General features: G+C 37.2%; 1 protein-coding gene across 8 annotated transcripts in view; it reads left to right on the top strand.

Annotated features, from left to right (window-relative positions):
- The first annotated feature begins 12633 nt into the window (after nt 1-12633).
- ROS1 (ROS proto-oncogene 1, receptor tyrosine kinase) overlaps nt 12634-13397 on the top strand; it is a 127945-nt gene continuing 127181 nt past the window's right edge. For all 8 annotated transcript variants that reach the window (XM_015600139.2, XM_025042432.1, XM_015600142.2 and 5 more), the window contains exon 1: nt 12634-13206. The gene's annotated coding sequence lies outside the window, so the exon portion shown is untranslated. The remainder of the gene's footprint in view (nt 13207-13397) is intronic.

Raw genomic sequence — 13397 nt, 5'->3', positions numbered from 1 at the left:
TTATAAGACAAGGATGGGCAATAATATGTTTCAGGATCCATGTTTAAGCCAGGGTGTGATTTCTGACACCTGGACAAGAGTGTCAATTTAGGAATTATTTGAGCATATGGTAGAAAATACACAAAGAAATAGGAAGAGAAGGTTTGTAAACATATCTATAGGCACCACATGAAAGAAAAAAGCAATCAATGTTTATTGACCAGAAAATAGCAAATCTCAGTTGGGAGAGAAAGGGCATCTTATACATCCAATGATGTATAAAATGTAAGATGAGAGAAAATATAAACCTTATAAAACTCTTATCGTTACACAGTCCTGAAAATTGTATTGCCTTTGCACAATCCACATTCTGTACTGCTGAATTTTTCACAATCTGATCAAAGCACATGGTTAGCTACTAACTTGGATTTGAAAAGGTTTTAATATTTATATAGTAAATGTGATCATCTATAAGAGAAATTAAAGACTACAAATTTGAAGCCTTATTGCATGAATAATCCCCTGAAATTGTGCTCCTCTAAAATTTCTTTTCTTTAACTTGATCTTTCCTGGGCATGAACTTCCCTTGAAGATGAAGGGCAAGAGACTACCTGGAGACATTTAGAATTTTGGGACATGTGCCTGTGTTCCACTTTGGAAAGTGGGAACATGACTATGGCAAAAGATTCAATCTCTCTAAATCTCAGTTTCCTCAATAGCTCTCTAAATTGTTGGAATTAAATTAGATAAAAACAAAACAAAACAAAAAAAACCACTCGATATATCAAAATATATATGAAAATAGGTTTTTAAAATTTTATTTACATGCAAAAATCTGATTAGACAAGCAACAATGATCAAAGGATGCTTAAACCATTGAGTGAAATGTTGATGGGGAAGAGTAGCTTTATTGAGAGTATTATCCTACAGATTACTTGTGTGGGGGAGGGCGAATCAAGTTGTTACTTCCTGATTGAATTCATTGATCATTCTTAGCATCATAAAAGTGGGGAGATAAAATAACTATAATATATTTATTTTGTGATACAATTAGCAGTACATGTCAAATTTGAGGTAGTGTTACCAAAAACACTTAGCTTGAATCTAATCAAGCCTAGGTCTAATTTCAGGTTTATACAGAAATGCAGGGAATAATGTACCAAGTAAAAGACACACCACCCAGAAGCAGTCAGTCCAAGTTCCAGTCGAGATGTCAGAGTAGGTAAGCACTATGCTCACCTCTTTCCATGACCATATCAAAATTACAGCTAAATTATAAAGCAATCAACCTGGTGAATCACCTGAATACTAGCTGAATGGAACTTTTATAACCAAGGATATAAAGAAAAGGCCATGCTGAGACCAGTAGGAGATGTGGATATGTGAAAAAGGCTGGTCCCACACCTATGTGTGGAGATTGAGAATCGGGAGGGATATCCCCCTCGACAGCAGAAGCCCCCATCCAGGAGCAAGAAGGCTCAGCCCCACACTGGGCTCCCTAGTTCAGGGATCCAGTGCCAGGAAGAGTAGTCTCGTCAACAGATGGCTGTGAAGATCAGTAGTAATTCCAACCCTGTGAGATGGAGGGCTATTAGAAACTGAGATGTCCTCTTAAAAGGCTTGTGCACAGTTTCACTCAATCATTGGCACTCGCCCTCAGCTCCAGCAAAGGGAAAGCATCTCAAAAGGGGCCAGAGACATATGGGAAGAAACTGAATTGTGTGGTACAGGGTGAAAGCCACCACTGAACCTGTGTTGAGCCCTCCCCCTCTACATGGCCTACAGGAGCAGGCAGGCACCAAATATGAATCTGCATTAACCAGGTAAATGCTGCTCGCCCCACCTTGGTGACTCCCTGAGACCCTGTTCCAACCAACGCACACACTGCCCTTGGTTCTTTCAGTGGCTGTGACTCTGGCCTGCACTGCAAGCTTTATTAAAAACTCTCAAAGGTCTGCAGGGCCCAGGTGGCTGGTGGCTGGCCTTGGTGTGCCTTGTACCTTTTGCTGACCTCGGATGGCATTGTGGCCTCTCCCATGTGCCTCCGGGCCCAGCACAGGCAACTGACAACTTCAGATCATACTATAGTTCCCCAGACTGGGAACAGGGAACAGCTGACCTTGTCCTGTACCAGACCCTCCTGAGAGGCCTCAGAATCAACATACCCAGTATCCAGCCTCGGACCACAACAGAGCACCACCTAATTAGATTCACAAACTGTATACACACAGGGTAGTCTCAGCAGGCACCAGAGCCCTGCGGGGATGAACCCTGCTCCCTGGGCTCAGCCCCTGCTGTGGTCATGGGCAGTTCTTACAGCCAGTTGGACTGAGGGTCAACTCCAACCACTAATGAGAAAATAGCAATCAAGGCTCAACTACAATAGGAGGACATACAAAACCCAACTCATTCCTGGAGCACCCAGCTCAGGTGCCTAGGGAGACTGCACCACAGAGCCTCATAAGGCACCTACTACATAAGGCCACTCTGCCAAGACTGGGAAATGTAGCAGATCCACCTAGAAAGTATAGCAGATTTACAGAGAAAAAAGAGAGGCAGCCAAAATGAGGAGAAAAAGAAGCATGTCTCAAATGAAATAACAGGAGAAAACTCCACCCCCGCCCCCCACCCAAAAAAAGAGAGAACTAAATGAAATGGAGGCAAGCAATCTACCAGATACAGAGTTCAAAACACTGGTTATAAGGATGCTTAACAAACTTAGGTGACTTTGTCAACTCAGTGAGAACTCCAACAAAGAGCAGGTAAACATAAAAAAGAACATGGAAGCCATAAAAAAGAACCAGAAAGAAAGACTACAATAACTGAAATGAAAAAAATACACTAGATGGACTCAACAGCAGATTAGATGAAGTAGAGGATTAAATAAGTTATTTGGAAGACAAGGTTAACAGGAAACACCCAATTAAAATGGCAAAAAGAAAAAAGAATTTAAAAAAATGAAGAAAATTTAAGGGACTTCTTGCACAACATCAGGCATAACAACAATTGCATCATAGGAGTACTAGAAGGAAAAATAAGAGAGCAAGGGACTGAAAACCTATTTGATGAAATAATGACTGAAAACTTCCCTAACCTGGTGAAACAGACATACGGGCCCAGGAAGAAGAACTATTTGATGAAATAATGACTGAAAACTTCCCTAACTTGGTGAAATAGACATACAGGGCCCAGGAAGCAGAGAGTCCCAACAAGATGAACCCAAAGAGGCCCATACCAAGACACATCATAATTAGAATGCCAAAGGTCAAAGACAAAGAATCTTAAAAGCTGCAAGAGAAAAGCAGTTACTTACCTATAAGGAAGCTCCTATAAGATTGTCAGCTGATTTCTGGGCAGAAACTTTGCAGGCCAGAAGGGACTGGTATAAAATATTCAAAGTGAGCAAAAGTAAAGACTTACAACCAAGATGACTCTACCCAGCAAGACTGTCATTAAAATTGAAGGAGAGATAAAGAGCTTCTCAGATAGGAAAAAGCTAAAGAAATTTATCACCACAAAATCAGTATCATAAGAAATGTATAATAGTCCAAGATTGAGTCAAAAAGAAACAGAAAATCTGAACAGAGTGATAACTACTAACAAAATTGAGTCAGTAATCAAAAACTCCCAACAAACAAAAGTCATGGACCAGGTGGCTTCACAGGTGAATTTTACCAGACATTAGAAGAAGAATTAACACCTATCCTTTTCAAGCTATTCCAAAAAATTCAAAAGAGAAGTCTTCCGAGCTCATTTTACAAGGCCAGCATTATCCTGATTCCAAAACCAGAAAAAGACACACACACACACACACACACACACACACACACACACATATATGCCAATATACCTGATGAACATAGATGCAAAAATCCTCAACAAAATATTAGCAAACTAAATTCAGCAACACGTAAAAAATATCAAACACCATGATCAAGTGGGATTTATACCTGAAATGCAAGATTGGTTCAATAACTGCAAATCTATTAATGTGATATACAACAAAAGTAAAATGAAGGATAAAAATCACAAGATTATATCAATAGTTGAGGAAAAACATTTGCCAAAATCCAATATCCATTTATGATGAAAATGTAATGAGGGAATAGAGGGAACATGCCTCAGCAGAATAAAGGCCATACATGAAAAACCCACAACTAACATCAAACTCAATGGGGAAAAGCTAAAAGTGTTTTCCTTAAGATCATGAACAAGACAAGAATGTCCACTTTCACAATTTTATTCAACATAATATTGGAAGTTCTAGCCACAGCAATCAGATAAAGAAAAAAAGGCATCCAGATTGGAAACGAATAAGTAAAACTGTCATTATTTGCAGATGACATGATACTATATAGTGAGAGAACCCTAAAGATTTCACCAAAAAACTACTAGAACTGATAAATGAATTAAGTAAAGTAGCAGGATACAAAATTAATATTCAGAAATCGGCTGCATTTTTATATACCAATAATGAATTATCAGAAATAGAAATTAAGAAAACAATCCCATTTATAATTGTATCAAGAATAATACATAGGAATAATATCAAAGAAATAAAGACCTGTACTCTGAAAATTATAATATATTGAAAAAAGAAATTGTAGAAGATACAAACAAATGGAATATATATCGTGTTCATGGATGGGAAGAATTAACATTGTTAAAATGTTCATACTTCCCAAAGCAATCCATAGATTCGATGCAACCTCCATCAAAATGCCAATGATATTTTTCACAGAACTCAAATAATCCTAAAATTTATATAGAACCACAAAAGACTCCAAATAGCAAAGGCAATCTTGAAAAAGAAAAACAAAGCAGGAAGTGTCATGTTACCTGATATTAAATGATACCAGGCTACAGTAATCAAAACAGCATGGTACTAGCATAAAAACAGAGATCAATGGAACAGAAGATAGCCCAGAAATAAACCCAGGCCTATATGGTTAAATAATCTATAAAAAAAGGAGGCAAGAATATACAATGGGGTAAAGACTGTTCAATAAATAGTGTTGGGAAAACTAGACAAATGCTTGCAAAAAAAAATGAAACTGGACATTCTTATACCATACACGAGAATAAACTCAAAATATATTAAAGATTTATATTTATGTAAGAACGGAAACCATAAAACTCTTAGAAGAAAACATAGGCAGGAAACTCTGACTTTTTTTCTGATATATCTCCTCAGGCAAGGAAAAAAGGAAAAACAAATGGGACTATATCAAACTAAAAAGTTTTTGCACAACAAAGAAAGACCATCAACTAATGAAAAGACAGCCTATAGATTGAAAGAAAATCTTCGCCAATGATACATCCGATAAGAGATCAATATCCAAAATTTATTAAGAACTCACACAACTTAACACTAAAAAACAAAAACAGAAAAAAAAAAAAACCCAAACAAGCAAACCTCTCTCCCCCAAACAATCCAATTAAAAAATGGGTAGAGGACTTGAATAGACATTTCTTCAAAGAAGATATATTAATGGCCAATAGATATATGAAAAGATGCTCAATGCCACTAATCATCAGAGAAATGTAAATTAAAACCACAATGAGATATCACCTCATACCTGTCAGAATGACTATCATCAATAGATCAACAAATACCTGTTAGCAAGAATGTGGAGAAAAGGCAACCCTCATGAGCTGTTGGTGGGATTGCAAATGAGTACAGCCACTATGGAAAAAAGTGTAGAGGTTTATGATTTCACTTATAAACAATAAGTCCGACAGAGAAAGACAAATACCATATGATTTCACTTATAAACAATAAGTCCGACAGAGAAAGACAAATACCATATGATTTCACTTATAAACAATAAGTCCGACAGAGAAAGACAAATACCATATGATTTCACTTATAAACAATAAGTCCGACAGAGAAAGACAAATACCATATGATTTCACTTATAAACAATAAGTCCGACAGAGAAAGACAAATACCATATGATTTCACTTATAAACAATAAGTCCGACAGAGAAAGACAAATACCATATGATTTCACTTATAAACAATAAGTCCGACAGAGAAAGACAAATACCATATGATTTCACTTATAAACAACATAAACAAACGAAATACATGACATACATACATGACAATATGGCTTACTACAGTGCTAATGTCACAAATGTCTCTGTATCTCATGGATACAGAGAAACTAATGGTTGCCAGATGGGAGGGGAGTTAGGGGACTGGACGAAAAAAAGATGAAGTAAGTAAGTAGTACAATTGGTAGTTACAAAACAGTCATGGGGATGTGAAGTATAGCATAGGGAATATAGTCAATAATATTGTAATAATTGTGTATGGTGCCAGGCGGGTACTAGACTTACTGGAAGGATCACTTTGAAAATTACATAAATGTCTAACCGCTATGCTATACACCTGAAACTAATATAAAATAATATTGAATGTCAAAAAAATAAAAATAAATAAAACAAAATCATAGCTAAAACATTAAAAAAAGGCAATCAGTCCAATTTAGGATGTGAGTTGTGTCACAGGACAACTGAACTTGATTTCCTTGCAGGAAAATAAAACATAAGTGGGTGGGGGTCAGTGTTAGATTAAAAGTGACTTAAGAAACATAAAAAATAACTACAATGTGTGGACCTGGTTTGGATTGTTGCTGTACAAACCAGTTTTCAAAAGACATGTTTAGGTTACCTGGGGAAAAGTGAATATGACTTGAATATTAGGTAATATGAAGATATTACTATTAGTATTTTTAAGTGTGCTTATGGCATTGTGGTTATGCAAGAAAATGTTGAGAAATGTGAATGAAATATTTAGGAAAGATGTAATGAAGTCTTTAATATTTTTTAAATACCTCAGAGGAAAAACAGTGTGTCTGTTAAGATCTTAATAATATAGCACAAGAATTGTAGCAAAGAGGGTGAAAAAGGAAAAAGACAGAGAAAAAAGTGTTTCCCTACCTAAAAGGCAAGCAACTCTCAAAAGATTTTTAGACCCTTTTGAGCTAGGAGCAACAGCAGGTACTGGGCCATTTCTCTATCTGTAGAGTTAGGCTATTTTCTATTTTAGTATATTGGCAAAGCAAGGATTTTGTAGGGTCCAAAAAAAAAAGAAAAAGGGCAAATTTTGGTCTATGTTATTCCCAAAATAAGCAGCCTTCATTCTAAAGGTCTGGGAGTAGGAACAATTCAATAAACAGATCTCATATCCCAGTGGTCCCATGGGCTATTAAGTCTTAAGAGTGTCCTCCTTTAGGCTGCAAAATTGAGGTGAATTTGCTTTTCTGAAAAGCAATAAAAAAGCTGAATTCAATGTACTCAGCCATTTAAAAATTAAATGGGACCCAAAGAGATGTTTACCTATTTTCCCTGTAGGAAACTTTATGCACTGGTAATTCAAATTTAACTAGCCTTCAAATTTTCCCTGTAGGAAACTTTATGCACTGGTAATTCAAATTTAACTAGACTTCATAACTTTTAATATCCATTGGCTTTGTTCTTTGTCATAAATAATAGTGAAACAAAGTTTTCTTTTCCTTTTTTCAAGAATAGAATGCTCCATAAATATCATTTACATGCAACCTTTAGGTACATGCACTAAACTCAATCGTGAAATGGATCCATATAGTACTAGATTCTAAGGATTCAAATTTTGTAATGAAAGAAAAAACTGTTCTTTTCCCTTCCAGTAAAATGTAAATATGTTGGACACTGAATAAAAAGTCTACCAATAGTGGTTGCAATTCGAGTTGGAAAATGCTGAATATAAAAACAAATGTGGTTTTCAGTAAAGATAAACTTCCAAAAGTCTAATCATTGAAAGATCGACTCTTTTAAATATAAATTATAAATCTCATTCAAGAGGGACCAAGAAATACACCTTACCTTTCTAATACTTAGTACATTTAAAGTTAAACTTAATACTTTCCTCAAAGTATGGACAAGCAAATTACTTCTGGCTTCATAAGCAAGGAAGAGTTATTTAAATCAAACAAAAGACAAGAATCTTGACAAGACTCATAGCCAATCAGCTAAAACAAAATTTCTACTTTGATGCTAGATGTTCCTCAGCAGCAATAAATTACATGAAAATGAGATTTTGGTTTACCTGAAGGCTAAGTCTAAAAGTAAATATGAACTTGGATTTTTTTCCAAATAGTATGATGAAAATCTTTTAATAAAATGTTAAATTGAAAAATAAAACAATATAAAAACATGTAGAAACTGGGTAGTAGAGTAACCAGGTATCAGTTCTATTGTTGTACTTATACCTTATATATATTATATAAAATCTGTCTAACTAATATTTAGTAAAAACAAATGGTAGACAGTGTATAAGTGCGTACACGTGCAAGCACGTATGTGTATTTGTTGTGGGGATATCTATTTGTGTGTTTGTGTGTGCGCACCAAAAATGTGTCCTTCATGGTTCTCTGTATTACATCTTCCTTGAAGAATTATGATATATCCACACCATATTATTTGTTGACATCCTGTTCTGTTCCACAACTGCTTTTCCTTGTAAGCCTTAGGAAAGATCTTTGGGAAAGCAGACAGAAAAGAAAGCTCTATCTTAAAAGTTACTAAAAAAAAAAAAAAAGAAAGAAAGAAATAAAGGAGAGAGAGAGAGAGAGATGGGATAACATGGAACCACTGGTCACCTTGCTTCAACGTTATTTGCATCTTTTCCTACAAAAAAAAAATCCACCTAACCTAAAATTACCATATATAAGACACAAGACATTTCTGCAAATATAGGGTATACTTTCACATAGCATATAACTCCCAAGGAGATAGTTCATAAAAACTAGATTAATAGATCAAGTAGAAATGGCAGCTAATAGTCACGGCATACATGACAATATGGCTTAATACAGTGCTAATGTCACAAATGTCTAAATACTATACCCAAATGACCTTTGAAATGAAATAGGCTCCCGATAGCCTCAGTGTTTAAGCATCTGCAGATTTTGAGGACCACTAACCTATCCACTCTATTCTCAAGACTGCCAGCACTTAATTTAGGGCAGCTTTCCTGGTGTTGCCTGTGAAGGAGGTTGAGAGATTTCCAACCCTTTTCAGAGTAGAATTTAGTTATTTTCTTGAATACATGCATGGTGTTTCCTGAGACATCATAGTTGTCACGTATGCAATTTCTCTTTAAACAACTGTGTATTACCCTTCACCTCATTCTCTAAAACCTCAGCCACAGCACTCATGTGCTAACTCAGAAAATAGTTATCTGGAGCAAGTTATCTACCAGGCACTGTACCAGGTAGTGGAGGTGACTAAAAAAGGCTCTATTTTGTCCATCTCCTTATGCATCTTAGACTCTGTCATATTCCACACCCTCACACTTCACCCCTCTCCCCTCTCTTCAATTCCCACTGAAAGGCAAGTTTGGCAGCTGGTTCCAAATTCATACTAGGCTCACAGAATTTATTTTTACACAGGATTAGAAATCACCATGTGGTTTTTTTCCCCATCAATTAAGTCTCACCCACTCCTTCACTCCCAAGGCAAACTATTTTTTTTATATATTCAAAGCTGAGAACAAACAATTGGAATATGACATCAACATGACTCTTAAGTTGCAAAAAGACAAAATTACTCGTCTAAAGAAGAAAAAAAAAAGCAATCCAAAAGTCTGGCGATATTTCTTTCATACTCAATACCAGACTTTGAATATAGTAGAATGAGTTCCTCTATTTTAAGTTCATATTTTCAGACTTTTAATTTACAAACAGTTGGACAAGACATTTAATTTTATTTTGTCTTGTTTAGGTTTTCATTCTCGACTAGAGCCAGCCCTGAGTCTTTAACAACGGGGCAGCAACTGTTTTTCACTTCCTTCTCACCCCATCCTCACTGAGCACCTATCCCCTATTGAACACTCATCCCTATTGAGCACCATCATGTGCTGGGCATTATTCAAACCACATAGCTTCTCGTGGACCTTGTATTTCTGTAAGGGAAATACAGACAAATAAAAATGTAAATTATACACTCTGTTGGAAGATGGTAAGTGCTGTAGAGAAAACTGAGAGCAGGAAAGGAGAATGCGGAATTCTAGGGATGGAGAAAAGGTTATAGTGGTTAAGTTCATTCTTCCCAAAAAGGAAACGTCTAAAGCAAGACTGAAGGAGGAGGGTGCAATGTGGATATCTGGAGAAAGACTGTTCCAGGCAAAGGGAATAGGACATGCAAAGGCTCTGAGATAAAAGGGTGCCTGATACCTTTGAGAAACAGTAAGAAAGCCAGTATGGGTGGGAGTTATGGATGAGTATGGTGGAGGATGAGGTCCAAGAGGCAGAGGAAGAGGCAGAACAAAGGGGCCCCCATATTTGTCAAATTAGTAATAATAAACAGAAGTGAATAATAAGATACTCGGCTTTTATTGAGCTCTTACTGTGTGTGAAGTGCAATACCAGATGGGTTATGTGTATTATCTCCTTCAAAATGCAAAACAATTTGTTGCTCTCATATGTAGACTTTATGCTTTAGACATATATACCAGGAAGTCTAAAACTCTATAGTAAATATTTCCCTGAAAAAGTTTTTTTCTGACCTACCATGACGAAAATCTTTGCCAAATGCTGCAACTAATTTAACTTCTTTATGCATTTTAAAAATAAAGACATAATTCCTTATAAATGTCAGATGTCTTGCTTATTTTCATGTTATGGTTTTTTATTTGAATTTCAAGTCTGTTTCAGTACCACAAGGTTAATTTATGCAACAAAAAGTTAATAAATACAGTTTGAGACACTAGTCAGAGTTCAAATCCTGCTGTAATAACATCCTTTGATTTGTTTAATAAGTACTTTAACATAACATCTTTTCTGAAATATATAACTTAATATGCGAGTGTTACAAATTATGTCTGCTAGAGCCAAAAGATACAATACATATTGTTCTTCTGGCACGTTCCCCTCTTTCTGCTATACTTTCATTTAAAAGGCATCCTTACTATAGAAATAAGCAGGCCAAGAGAGCTGGGCTTCCTAAACAAAATTAATTAGTGGAAGCACCAGATGTACCTCCAGAAAAAATTTCGGTAGATTTTTTATTACTTAGTTTCCACGAATTAGGAAATAATTTGAAAATACTTCCTAAACACAAAGAGATTGCCCAGTTCAACCCAAGAAACACAGAAATTTACAGTCTACAGGGTTGAATCTCAGACCTTGGAGATGAAGGAAAGTCTTGGGCAAATAAATGCACACACTGATGCAGAAGGTATCAGAATAAACTTGTGCTTACTTTTTTAAAAGCCACTCACCCAAAACAGCAATCAGTTGTCCCATGTCTAACCAAATATAAAGGAATGATGACTTGAAAACAGACCTTCTAACAGTCTAATATTTAATTGACTATGACACAGATGGTAGCACATTATCATAACCCTAACATAAAATGTTTCTACCATTTTAAAGCTGATTTGAGTCAGAATTAGGTAGGTTGGAATATGTGCTTTTGAAAAAGCACATATTCCCAGGCCCCACCCATTGAAAATCTGATTCACAAGATGGGGCTGGGGCTTTATAAAGCTTCTGGAGAGAATGGTGATCTGGCAGGTTGGGGAGGCAAGAAGCACCAGACTAAGCTGACTCCAAGAACAATGAAGGTAAAGTGTAAAAATGATGTCTTCTCAGCAAAAACAGACTGTATGCTAAGGTGGCCCTCTCAACTTCTAAACATCGAGAGCACTAATATCATTTGCGATACCATCCAACTACATCGCCAGCAGCACATCTCAAGACTAAAATGGGTGTGCATGCTTCGATTTATGGAAACTTGAAAAATAAGTGATTAAGGGCTAATTAAGAAAATCACAAATGTGAGAAATACTCAAAAATCATTGACTATGCCTTTTCACTCAGAACTGGAGTTCCTAGATTTTTCTCAGTAAATGTCCCCAATCTAAGTATTATTTTTCTTGTGATTGAAGACCTATGTTAAGATTGTGATTGAAGACCTATGTTAAGATGTTTTCTTAACATCTTAAATATATAGGATGTTTCATGAAAACTCAAATGACAGTAACTTCTTCCATCTGCAATAGTCAACTGCAATAGTCTCAAATTTGAAGCCCGTTAAAAATCTAAGCTTGCTGTGAAATAACCGCTCATCAAAGCACCCAGTTAACAGCCTGGACGACCATTCAGGATGATCAGAACATCTAAAACTTCACTTGGAAAGATGGGTGACAGCTTTGGTCAGATCAGAACAGGGACACAATATTGGACTGATTCACAGATGTGCAGCGTTAAAGGTACATCTTCAAATAGGTACTTGAGAAACATTTTTTAAATGCTTAAAACGCCCATGATCAAAATTTCACATATTTAATAAAAACATACATAGTTATTAAAATTTTATGAGATGCCTACTAGCATGCTACTACAGTGACAAGACATATCTTGTCTAAGTTTTAGCCTTTTTTAAAAAACAAATTGGTATGCAAGCAAACTTAGTAACCACTACCAACAACTTGAGTAGCAATATTTCAGACAGGGACTAGATACATGGTTCAGTGAAAGAAATGCTAGCATTTGGTTAAGTTTTGATTCTTATATTATTAGAAAACATGGGGAGAAGGAGCTGTCAAAATATTCTGGATAGATTCACTGATATTAAATAACCACTGTTGCATAGGGGCAGAAGTAGGGGAGGAGAGGAACAAGAACTGAAAAAAAAATCGGCAGAAAGCTGCCCCTTGCCATCAATAAAGAACTAATTAATAAGGATTTGCCTAAGCTGGTAAACGTTTTCCTGCTTCAATCTGGTGGAAATGCAGAGGTAAACTCGGTTGTGGGTTAATTAGGTCCAACTTGAAGCCAAGGACCAGGTCCAGATAAAGATCAGCCTGGTAGAGAGTCGACTCGTTCGAATACCCAAGAAGGAGCCGAGCCACCTAAATCCAACTCCGGGCGCAGGCCCTGGGGAGAGACAGCGCGGTGGGGCCAACCTCGGGGAAACATTTCCGACCATTCCTTACGAGCCGCAAACGCACACGCTGGGATTCCAGCCGCGCAGGCAGGAGAGGCGGCTGGGAGGGCCCGACCGCCCAATCGCTGGGCAGCTCGGTCGAAAGAGAGCTGGAGAGAAGCGTCTTCGCTCGAGACTCTTCCCGAAGGCGGCCGGGGTGGTCCACTCGTGACCCCTGGGCCATGTCACTTCGTACGGGGCCGACAAAGTCAGGAAGTCTGGAAACTAAGTGAGGAGGGCTGCGAAGAGGTAAAGTGGGAAGGCGCCAGGTTGATTCTCTTGTTTGAGGGGCAAAGAGGAGTTTGGTGGGGGAGCGATCGGAATGCAGTAACTTATTTTATACTCGAGCCGCCGTCGGCAGGACAGGGCAGGACTCTGCGGGGTGCAGGCTGCAACCCCGACTTCCTCCCGCGCTCGATCGCTCCAGGCCCAGCCCGCCG

This window comes from Pteropus alecto, unplaced genomic scaffold, assembly GCF_000325575.1.
Source record: "Pteropus alecto unplaced genomic scaffold, ASM32557v1 scaffold79, whole genome shotgun sequence".
NCBI classification, from domain to species: Eukaryota; Metazoa; Chordata; class Mammalia; order Chiroptera; family Pteropodidae; genus Pteropus; species Pteropus alecto.
This window is presented reverse-complemented; position numbering and strand designations above follow the sequence as displayed.